Source organism: Rhineura floridana, chromosome 15 (assembly GCF_030035675.1).
Source record: "Rhineura floridana isolate rRhiFlo1 chromosome 15, rRhiFlo1.hap2, whole genome shotgun sequence".
NCBI classification, from domain to species: domain Eukaryota; kingdom Metazoa; phylum Chordata; class Lepidosauria; order Squamata; family Rhineuridae; genus Rhineura; species Rhineura floridana.
The window spans coordinates 23,495,223-23,507,405 of NC_084494.1; the positions used below are offsets into that span (position 1 = coordinate 23,495,223).

The 12,183-nt window shown below is 43.3% G+C and overlaps 1 protein-coding gene across 11 annotated transcripts in view; it reads left to right on the top strand.

Annotated features, from left to right (window-relative positions):
* The first annotated feature begins 3,388 nt into the window (after window positions 1-3,388).
* The window catches only part of SCMH1 (Scm polycomb group protein homolog 1), a 65,164-nt gene continuing 56,369 nt past the window's right edge, over window positions 3,389-12,183 (top strand). For 3 of the 11 annotated variants that reach the window (XM_061597940.1, XM_061597946.1, XM_061597948.1), the window contains exon 1: window positions 3,390-3,972. The gene's annotated coding sequence lies outside the window, so the exon portion shown is untranslated. The other 8 variants (XM_061597950.1, XM_061597943.1, XM_061597942.1 and 5 more) reach the window with 8 other exon arrangements.

Consider the following 12,183-nt stretch of genomic DNA (forward strand, 5'->3'; position numbering starts at 1 on the left):
GCCTTTTAAGGAGAGACCTTATTCCAGTCTGTGTCTATGCTGGAATTGCTTTTTAATGTTTTTAAAGATGTTTTGTTTTAATATGTTTTAGAGTGCTTTTTAGTGTTTTTATTTGCTGCCCAGGGCTCCTTCTGGGAGGAAGGGCGGGTTACAAATGTAATAAATAAAATAAATAATAGTTCTCTTTGTGTGCTCAGAAACTCTGCCATCATATGTGCAGACTCCATGCATTCAACTGAAAATGTGCAAGGCAGAGGCAGGGCCTGCTGCTGCAGTTCTGGCTCCATGGACATTCACTTACTAGTTATGTTGCAAGAAAGGGACTTACAGAGCCTATCAACGTGCAGAGATTGGGTGGTAGAGCTTACCACCATGATCCCAGTCTCTCCCTCCACATATTGATTTGACCCCTATAGGAATATGACATTGACGAGGATGGTGGTATCATGCCAATGGCCATCTCTCCCCCGCCCTCACCATGCGTTCAACAATATGAATGAACGGCCCTACATGGGTACTGACCTCCATGCATAGCCAGTACTCGCAAGGGGGGTTTTCTCCATGAACATAGGCTGGTACATGCATAGCGCTGCTTTAAATGCTATTCAGTAGAGGGCATGACTGCCATATGCAACCCTACTCTCCTTAACAATACATGTCTGGTATTCATATTAATGCCTCTGTTATTTTCCTACCAAAAAAAGGCAATAAAAATGCAAAAAAATGATTAGTACAGTAGGGCCCCACTTTACGGCACTTCGCTTTATGGCACTTCACTAATGCGGTGGTCTCAATTAGATGCAATTAGACGAAAGCCCCACTCATACAGCGCTTGATCCACTTTTACAGTAGTTTTTGGGCGTCGCGTGCCATTCTATTCAATGAGTTCTGTTTTTCAGTGGTTTTCGCTTTTCAGCGGGGGTCCGGAACATAACCAGCCGTATGAGTGGGACCCTACTGTATACTTTTAAATACAGGAGCTCACTCAGATTTCCAAATAAAAATAGGTCATTTAAGAGACATGCAAAGAGCACCCTGTGTACGTATGCATGTAACCTTCCAACCCAAAATATGTGATCTGGGGGAGAAGCCCTATTTCTGGGCCCACCAGTAGGAATAGTTGCAAGAACAGGGACCCAAGATACAGCACTCTTGGTGGTGGCACCCCAACTAAGACACTCCCTCCCAAGGGAAATCAGGTAGTCCCAGTCTTTATCTGCATTCAGGAAACATGTAAAGGCTTTTTTAATTTATCCAGGCTTTGGGTTGATACTTTTTTTTGAAGTTGTTATACTGCTGGTTTTAACTGCTGTCTGTAATATATCATAATGTTGGTTTGAATGTTTTGTATAATTTTACTGTTGTGAGCCACCCTAAGGAAGGACAGGTTATAAATTTGAAATAATAAACAAGTTGCATAAACTTTCTAGAGGGGTAGCTGTGTTGCATTGTCGGCAGATGATGTCATATTATCACATTGGAAGATGAGCCAGACTGAACATCTGATGTTGTGGATAACAGTATTAGGTCCAGGTGGAGTTTTCTTTTCAGGGAGGGGGGGATAGGAGGTGGCCTGGTACTCATACCTTGATAAAAGTGCCAACACAAAATAGTTACTATGGTGCCAGTACTCTGTACCAATGAGTTCCATCACAAAAAAAGCTCTGGGTCCAGGCCTCCAACCTAAAACAGCTACTTAGCAGCAGCAACAAGACAAATAACAAAGACATGAACATAGGGCCCAGACTCTGTGACAGATTCAGGTGCCAATTCTATTCCCATGTGTACATGGCAGTACTATTACAGTAGTGAACTATGTCATCCACAATATCAGTTCATTTGCCTGCTCCTCGTAAGATTTGATGGATGCTATCATCTGCCAATAATGGCTTTCTGCATTCTTCACAGGACAAATATCTGATATCCTGCCTTTCCTCCCAAAGGGAGCCTAGGGCAGCAAACAATCAATAAAGCACTCAAAAATCTTAAAATCAAAACATCTTAAAAACAAAACATCTTTAAAAATAATTCCAATACAGATGCAGACTGGGATAAGGTATCTGCTAAAAAGGCTTGTTGAAAAAGGAAGGGCTTCAGTAGACGTCGAAAATACAATAGAGACGGCACCTTTCCAATATTTAAGGGGAGTTAATCATGTAGGCCAGGTTCTACACAAAAGAAGAAATAGGCAAAAGACTGATGTTAGAAATGGCAGTAGATAACCAGCGGGGGAACATTTTAATGCTCCTAGACGCTCTATAACTGACCTTAAGGTGACCATACTGGAATGAAGAAACTTCAGGGGAAGACTACAATGTGAAACTGCTGAATAACAGAGATTCAACGCTATAACTTGTGGGTTGAATTGGGATGATGGATCTAAGTAGAAACCTTTATCCCAGTCTGTGTCTGTGATGGAATTACTTTTTTAGGTGTTTTTAAAGCTTTTTCTAAAGATGCTTTGTTTTAATATATTTTTAAGATATTTTGTTTAAATATGTCTTTTGGTTTTCAGATGTTTTAGAGTGTTTTTAGTGTTTCGTTTGCCGCCCTGGGCTCCTTCTAGGAAGAAGGGTGGGATATAAATTCAATAAACAAATAAATTTCATAATACATTTGTTGGCTCATCAATGCTAGAATGTCTGTGTTGTCAACTGTTATTTCTTTTTTCTTTCTTTCTTTTGGTGAGTGGACATAGCAAATAACATAATTATCAATATCTCTACTTTTCTGCATTTCATTTCCTTCTGATCTCACTTTTTACAAGCCCCCCCTCTCTGTGTGTGTGTTCATTATAACACTTCTGTAGTCCACAGAAAGTTTACACCATAATACATTTGCTAAGTCCTTAAGGGGCCACAACTCCACTGTTCTTCAACTGGGCTCCTACTGGGAAGAAAGGTGGGGTATAAAGCAAATAAATAAATGCAGTGCTTGGAAGTTACTTTTTTGAACTACAACTCCCATCAGCCCCAGCCAGCATGGCCACTGGATTGGGCTGATGGGAGTTATAGTTCAAAAAAGTTTTCCAAGCTCTGAATAAATGAATAAACAAACAAACTTTGGGTTCCCAGATGTTGTCAGACTACAGCTCCCACCAACCCCAGCCAGTTTAGCCAGTGGCCAAGGATGGTGGGAGCTGTAGTCCACCAACATTTAGGGACCTAAGGCTGGATAAAAGATTTGATTATTAAGTGCCTGTTTTGAAGCATTTCCAAGAACAGGCTATAGTCCCTTTCACACGTTCTTAAGAACACACATGGGGGCGGGGCAGAATCTGGAGCTGCCCAGCCCTTCTCCTATGCCTCCCCGTCCCAACACTTGCATTCATTTAGAACGTCTGAAAAGGGCTCCTGCTTTCCCGGAATAATAACCACCACTCCCATCATCATCCCAGAAGGAGCCCAGGGCGGCAAACAAACGATAAAACGCTTAAAACATCTATAAAACATCAGAAAACAAAGCATCTTTTAAAAATCCGTATGGCGAGGAGGGCTGAGGTTTAGAATTGGGAGGGGGGGAGGCCTATTAACTGTCGCCGGTGTTGTGTGAGGCAGAGGCCGTCTTAAGGGAGATGCGGCGAGGCTGTCACTCAGTGGCGGCGGTCTGATATGAGAGAAGCGGTGAGAGAGGCCGTGGATTGATGTCACCGGCGGGCTGGCAGGCGAGGCTCCTCCTCATCGCCGCCGCCGTCGTCTCGGCGCTGTGAGGCAACGGCGCTGCTCCCGCCAAGCGCGAGAAGGAGGGAGGCGACTGTTTCGGCGCTTTCCCGCTCTTCCTGACAGGCCGGGCTCCCCGGCTCGTCCTGAGGCGGCAGGGGGCGGCACTGGGCCGGGCAGGCTCCTTCCCTCCTTCAACCCCCCCACCCCCTTCATCACTACCACCACCTCGCTGCGCTTCGGAACATGGCGGCGGCAATAACGGTGGCGAGGGAGTGAAGGAGCCCCAGCAGCGCTCGGCGCCCGGCCGCAGGTGAGCAGGGAAGAGGCCGGCGGGAGGCTTCTGAGTCTGGGGAAGCGGAAGAGGAAGGAAGCCAGCTTGGCCGGGCCCTGTCAGGAAGAGCCCGGAGCCGGGCACGGCCTGACTGCCAAGTGGGGGGCTACTGCTCTCCACCCCGCACAGGCCCGGCCCTCCAGGGGCAGTCGAGTCCATCCTGGCGGAGTGACAGGGAGCGGCCCATATTCCTGCCTCGTGGTTTGCCCCGCAGAGAAGAGTCTGCCCTTGTGAGCCGTCTCCCGGATTTTCCCTCCTCGGGGTGCGTGATGCGTGACCCACGGATCTGCTTTGCAGGGTCTGGGATGGAGTGGGTTAGAGCGTGTCCGCACTCGCTTTCATGGGGGGCTGTTAGTGTGGCCGCTCATCTTTAGCTTGATTGTTTCAAATTCTCCCTGTTGTATTAAGTCTGCTCCTCTGTGTTTGCCTCTCATGCCTCTCTCCCTCTTTCTTTCTTTGCACAGAGGCCTTCTCTGGAGCATCCTCTGGCACATCAGCCTAATAATGAATGTACATGGAAGTGGCTGTCATATGATGTGACGAGGGCCAATGTGTGTGTGTTGACAAATCTATGGAGGAAGACAGATCTGTCGATTTATGAAGGGCTTTTAGCCATGGTAGTTAAGTGGAACCTCTGTGTTCAGGGGTAGCGTACCTTTGAAACACCACATACTGGGGGGAAGCAAGTGGACAGGGTAGTCGCCTTCCGAGAGGCATCTGGTTGGCTACTGTTGCTGGGAACAAAATGCTGGACTACTCTTACTTTGTTCATACCTATTTAAGAAGACTTCTAGGCTGCCTTTCTCATGTTCTAATTCAAAATTTTGAGAACTTTCACCCAGGCCCTTCCCTTCTTTCTCTCCTTCACCTGACCCTAGGCAATCATAAGTTCATAAGGAATCTTTCATAATGAACCTTGGCTCTCGCCCCCAAAAGAAGTTTATAAGAAACAGTTAAACACACACTGCGGACTAATCTGCACATGTTACTTTTGTCCTTTATTCCAGATTAACTTTTTAATGTGTCTTACGTTAGGACTTCGGTTACCTGTGCATTTTGATTTGATTTGTTATATCCCCATTCATTGGTTTGAATCTGTGAAAATAATTGAGGTTGTAGCATATGGATACGGGCTACTTTGTGGATTTTTTAACAAATAAGGTTTTATTATTGCTTTTAAATGAGTTGGCAAAAGAACTCAGCCTGTGCTTTTCCATCCCTGACCGTAATCCTGGTGACATTGCTTAGCAGTGTCTCTTCAAATCCTCAACATGTTGCAGAGTGGGGATGCATGCTCTATTGGAATTAATGAAGGCTAATACTCTATAATGTATCTAGCTTTAGGGCAGTTTACAGAACTTAAGAAATAACTTAGTGTATTGTGTTTTGAGCAAATATAAACATGTGTTGGAAGATTCAGGACAGACAAACGAAAGTACTACTTCGTACAGCGCATAGTGGACCTATGGAATTCGCTCCCACAAGAGGCAGTGATGGCCACCAATTTGGATGGATTTAAAGAGGATTAGACGCGTTTATGGGAGGATAAGGCTATCAATGGCTACTAGCTATGATGGCTATGCTCTGCTTCCATAGTTGGACACAGTATGCTTCTGAATACCAGTTGCTGGAAATAGCAGAATGTTCTTGCACTTAGGTCCTGCTTGTGGGTTTTCCACAAGCAGAAGAGGATGCTGGAGTAGATGGGCCAGTGGCCCAATCCAGTAGGTTATTCTCGCGCGCACACGTGTGTGTGTAAAATGCTTTTGTTGTCAATATGTCTGTCATTCTTACAGATTTGAAAACCTAATCTACAAAGCAACATAAGTTTGTTATTCTTAACTAAGCAAATCTCAGTGTAGTAAATGGAGCTTGCTTTGTACAAATTATTTTAGGACTGAGGATGGATTATATTAAATGCTACTTGGACAAAAGAACTGTACTAGCCTGCATATTACAGTCAGTTAATAGGCTTGCCCTAGCTGTTGCTTTGATTATTGATGCTTGTTTGGACTTTGATATATATATATATATATATGGTCTGTTGTGGCAGTTATTTCCTCATCAGTAAACTCTAGAGGCTGGTCTCGTCTGTCAGAAAAGGATGCATGTGGTCTCTCCTTTAAAGGATTAAAATCCTGGCTATACCCATGTATTGGGGAAAGGCAGAAGGAGCTAGCAATCTGAATGAGGCAATTTCATGCTGCTGAACTGGAAGCCGTACAAATGGATGGATAGCAATGCTCCAGTTCGCATGCAACTCTAAGCCAAACTATGGCTTAGCAAGCAGAAGCAAGGGTGCAGGTAGTGAGCGCAAAACTCTTGTCTGCTTCCCTTCTTCCCCAGGTGCTGGTGCTGCTGTGCTACTTGGTTTGACTTAGCATCGGGTATGAACAAACCATGAGCTGTAACCAAGATTTGTTCTGGGTTTACCACTAATGGCTTGTTGGCTCAGTGTTACGTGCAAGCAGGGTTAATATATTATGTCATTTAGTAGCTTATAACTGAAGTGTTAGCTTTGCAATATATTATATTACTGAATCATCTTTTGATTTACAGATGCACAGTAGCCAATAAGTGACATAGTGAAGATTGTGTTTTGAGAAACATTTGGCACAGAGTAGAAATGTATATATGTTTGTATTGATCCCCCAATTTAAAAACAAAGTACTTTTGCCTCCCAAATACTAGATGCCTCTTTAGAAAAATAAATATACACATGGTCTGAAGGCACCTGATGCAGTTGCCTTGCTGAAGCTAAGTAGGCCAAGGTCTGGTCAGTGCCTGGATGAGAGTCTGCCTGAGAACTTTATGTACAGTGCCTTGCAAAAGTAATCAGACCCCTTACCAGTGCTCTCATATTACTGAATTACAAATGGTACATTGTAATTCTGTTCTGTATGATATTTTATACATTGGTTTTATGTTGGGAAAGGTTCTAGTTTTGGTGTACAAAGCCTATACAGCTCGGGACCAGGATACCTGAAAAACCGTCTTACCCCTTATATACCCAGTTGATCACTGCGCTGTGCAGGTGAGGGCCTCCTGCAGATACCATCTTATCAGGAGGCTCGTTCTGCACAATATAGGAAACGGACCTTTAGTGTGGCGGCACCTACCCTGTAGAATTCCCTCCTCTTGAATATTAGGCAGGCGCCATCTCTGCTATCTTTTCAGCGCCTTTTGAAGACTTTCCTCTTTCAACAAGCCTTTTGAGACCTATCCCAGTCTGCGTCTGTGTTAGAATTGCTTGTTAATATTTTTTTATAATGTTTTAACCCTTTTTAAAAGATGTTTTTAAAGCTTTTTTAAAAAATGTTGTTAACATTGTTTTGTTTTAATGTATTTTAAAGTCTGTTTTTATGATGTTTTAAAGTGTTTTTAGCGCTTCGGTTTGCTGCCCTGGGCTTCTGCTGGGAGGAAGGGTGGGATATAAATAAACAAACAAATGTATGTATGTTTGTAAGAAACACAAAAAACTGAAACATGTTGCTTGCATATTCATATTCAACCCCTGTGCTGTGGAAGCTCCCAGTTTACACAGATGAAAGAAACTGCTCTATTGAGGACACAATTACCTTACCAATGGCCTCCATCTGTGAACAATTAAAATTGCTGTCACATTGTCAGGATAAAAACCCCACTGTTGAAGGATGATTGGTCAGGCTGTGGATCTGAAGGAAAAGGAAGACCAAAAAGCATTCTGCAGAAGTGAGAGATAATGTAATACAAATGCATAGATTAGGAAAAGGGTACAAAATAATATTCAAGTGTTTGGATATCCCAGTGAGCACAGCTAGATCAATAACCAGGAAGTGGAAGCTGCATCACACAGACAGGCACTGCCAAGAAAAGGCCATCCCTCAAAACTCAGCACTCAAACAAGAAGGAGACTTGTGAGAAGCCACAGAGAGGCCAAAAGTCACTTTGAAGGTGCTACAGAGTTCAGTGGCTGGGAGTGGAGTAATGGTGCACCAGTCAACCATATCAAGAGCTCTGCATAATACTAGCCTCTATGGGAGGGTGGCAAGAAAGAAGCTGTTACTCAAAAAGTACCATCTGAAAGCACGTCTGGAGTTTGCCAGAAAACATAAGAGAGCCCCAGCTGCGATGTGGGAAAAGGTTTTGTGGTCAGATGAGAGCAAGATAAAGCTTTTTGGCCCAAACTCAAAGCGCTATGTGTGGTGCAAACCTAACACTGCCCATGCCTCAAGACACACCATCCCTACAGAGAAGTATGGTGGTGGCAACATCATGCTGTGGGGATGTTTCTCATCAGCAGGGACTGGGCATCTTGTTAAAATTGAAGGAAGAATAGATGGAGCAAAATACAGGGAAATGCTGCAAGAGAACCTGCTTCAGTCCACTAGAAAAATGAAGTTTGGGAGGAAATTCACTTTTCAACAGGACAATGATCCCAACTACAAGGCCAAAACAACATTGGAGTGGCTCAAGAACAAATAGTTGAATGCCCTACAGTGGCCCAGTCAAAGTGCTGATCTCAACCCCATTGAGAATCTGCGGCAGTCTCTGAAAATTGCGGTCCACAAACGACGTCCAACCAAGCTGAACGACCTGGAGCGAATCTGCCAAGATGAATGGGCCGAAATCCCTCCAACGCTGTGTGCAAAGCTGGTACATACCTACCCCAAAAGACTTAAAGCTGTTATTGCAGCGAAAGGTGGCTCTGCCAAATATTAATGTGGGGGGTTAAATACTTATGCAAGCAACATGTTTCAGTTTTTTTATGTTTCTTACAAATGTTTCCCAGCATAAAATCAATGTCACCTTACAATAATTGTTTTTGAGTTTCAGTGTTTCAAAATAAAATAACAAACAACAAAATTACAATGTCCCAGGCTGTGGTCTGAAGCTAAGCAGGGTCAGTGTCTGGATGGGAGACTGCATGGGAACAATATGTAAGCTGCCTTGGGTTTCTATCATGAAAAGAAATGTGGGAGAGCATTGGTCAGGGGTCTGATTACTTTTGCAAAGGCACTGTATATTACCTTGAGTTTCATGCGGAGGAAAGGTGGGATAATAAATAAATAAATAAAAATGTGGGAGTCTCCACTGAAAAGAGAAGGAACAATTTCTCCAGTCTACCAAATACAGTACTATAAGAAATTGTTTTAATGAAGACCAATTTAGGCTAAACATTAGGAAAAGCCACCTAAAGGTCTGTCCGTCACTAGAACTGTAGTGGCTGGAAAAATTGTGGAATTGCCATTCTTGGATGTTTCAAAGAAAAGCTGTGATTATAGCTGTGGTTAATTTTTCAGAAGAAAAATGTTTCAGGCTCAATCTGTCTGGAAGATATGCCTTCTGACATGGAAACCTTACTTCTTAATCCTAGATATTTGGAAGTTGAGTAAGATTACTCATGGTGAGGTAAAAGCAGTTGATGTTGTGCCTAAAGGCATTGCTTTTAAAATATCTCTTCAGGGTTATAAATATGAAGCCCAGGTTAAGTGAAGCACTGTTAAGGAACCTTTAGCTGTAGCATCAGGGTTAAGTTAAGATTACCCATTAGATTCTGCTCATCTCTGATTCTTTTTCTAAAATATGCCAGTCTCACAGACAAGTCCATAAAATGTGTTACTAGCCTGCCTGCTTGTCTTCCTGCCAATGCATGCTCAGTTTAAGTTATTTATGACTTGAAATAAATTTTTCCATATTTAAGAAAGCTTTCTTGCCCAGTCAAGATTCTGGTTTGTTGCAGGCCTACATGAGGTGAAAAGATGAAAAATCTATCTCTGCTTTCCCTCTCCCAGTTGTTTAGAGCAATTATGAAGAACCTCTGACCCTCAGCCTTTCCCAACCAGTGTGCCTCCAAATATTATTCGACCACAACTCCCATCAGCCTCAGCCAGCATTGCCAATGGTCAGGAAAGTTGGGAGTTGTGGTCCAACAACATCTGGAGGCCCACTGGTTGGGAAAGGCTGCTTCAGATGTTGTTGGACTTCAACTCTCATCATCCTTGACCATTGGCTTTGCTAGCTGGGGCCGCTTGGAGTTGGAGTCCAACACCTTCTAGAAAGCCACAGGTTCCCCACCCCTCATTTAGAGAGAGACCATCCTTGGACATTATATGGCAATGGCATGGATGGTATAGTCTAATGAAACTTGTAGGATAATTTGGGGAAGACTAAGAAATGACACAGATATGAATTGGGGAGAACAAGTTCAGACCTTCAGAAGTTTGTAGTTTGCATAAGATGCACATTTCATTTAAAGCAATGCATTGCAAATGGACCATTCATAACAGGATGTTCATTTGGATGTACATCTAGTTTATCCTGAGTCTCATTCTATGAGGCAGTATGCCTTCTAAAGCCAATCCCCTCATTCAGTCCTTTAAACTCTGAAGGGACGGTTACACTTGCAGTTAGGTTATCTGCTTGGTAGATTTTCCTTTTACCCAGCAGCTCCATAAAACGGTTGAGGAAGAGTCCTGGATGGCAGCCATGCCCTTGGAGCTCAACACCTCCCTAGCAGCTATTCCTCTTGCTTAGGGGCTTCTTAGCTAGCACAGTTTCTCTCCCTGTTCCTCGAAACTAAATTGGTAGCTAAAGGTGTGGGCTCAGAATACATGCATGTCTCCCTCTGGGGGCCCCTGCTCCCTATCCCCAACTAGCAGTGGGCTTATACCTGCATGCTGCTCCCAATATTTACTGACTGAGCATGAAGGCAGCATGCATGCTCAGTCCTAAGTCCCTACAGGTTGGGGGTGGGGATGCCTTTAAAAGAATGATATCCAGTTAAGGCCAGGCAGATCTTCCCTTGCTAGTGTTCTTTCTTAAATAGCAATTGATGGGTCTTGTTCCTTTAGCCAACGGACATGCCAAAAGTGTCTTAACCTTTCAGTTTCAGGGTAAAAAGCAGTTGGATCTGAGTGCTGTTTCAGGCGGGGGGGGAAGGAAGTTCCCTATAGCTGCTCCTTCTTTGCCTGATGGATGGAGGTGGTTTGGTCTTCCCTTTGCTATGATGTTCTTCCTAGGAGGCAGGAGGTGCAGCTCCCAGTGTCTCTAGGCCCCTTGACCGATGGCAGAAGCTAAAGTGCTTTCATTCTGCTCTTTAGTTCCAGTGAATATATATTGCACATGCACAATGTACACAATGCAAGGGGATTTCACAAGACTAAAACTTGGTCATATCTACAGATGTAAAGGCCTGGAAAAAAGTGTTTTTCCCCACCTTTTCTTTCTAGTTTTTTTTCCTGGACTTCACATCTTTAGTCACATCTCTGGCCAAAGTAAGATGCAAGAGGTATTTTAATTTGTACATTTAATCTCTTGGAACTTTTGCTTTCAGCAAACATTGACATCATATTTTCCTGAAGATATCCAATTGTACATAGGATGGAGGAAGCAAGAACTTTTCTTCTTTACTTATAACATGAGAATTTGCAGTTTCCCAATGAAATCAATTGGCAATAGGTTCGAGAGGGTTAGTAGCTGGACTGGGACAATGGTGGGGAGCTTTAACCCTTGGCCTCTGCTGGTGTCCCAATTGGAATTCCAGCACCCCACTCCACATGCTTGCTATTCACAATGGGAGGAAAGATCCCATTGGCGCCTATGGGAGTTAGGGTAGAACTCTGATTGGGACCATGGTAAGGACAGAGGGCTAACAAAACCCTCCCCTTAATGTCATAGCCTTGATTTAGCTTAGCCTCCCTGTACTGGCTGTTTTTTGTGTGTCAGTTTATAATGCACTACACCCGTTTGCGCCTTAAGGGTAGTTTTGACTCTAGCATGCTGAGCCAGGGAGAGACACAGCATAGCACCAAAGAGAGTGCAGTGTGTGTGCATGTTTGACACTTATGCCTTAACTAGGGCCATGGTCATTTACAGTACCTATGCCACCCATCCTGCAGGCTGCCCACTCTTGTCCAAAAAGGGAAGCTGATAGAAAGATTAGATTTAATTGCTAAAAGCAAGGTGGTTATGATGTTGTCTTTTACCATTAATTTCCCCCCCCCCTTTCTCTTTATCATAGGAAGTGGTGTCTTCTCTCAAGATCAGCCATTTGAGATGCTGGTGAAGGCCTCCTATCGGGTTGGTGTGTATATATATATATATATATATATATATATATATATATATATATATATATATATATATATATATATATATATATATATATATATATATATATATATATATATATATATATATATATATATA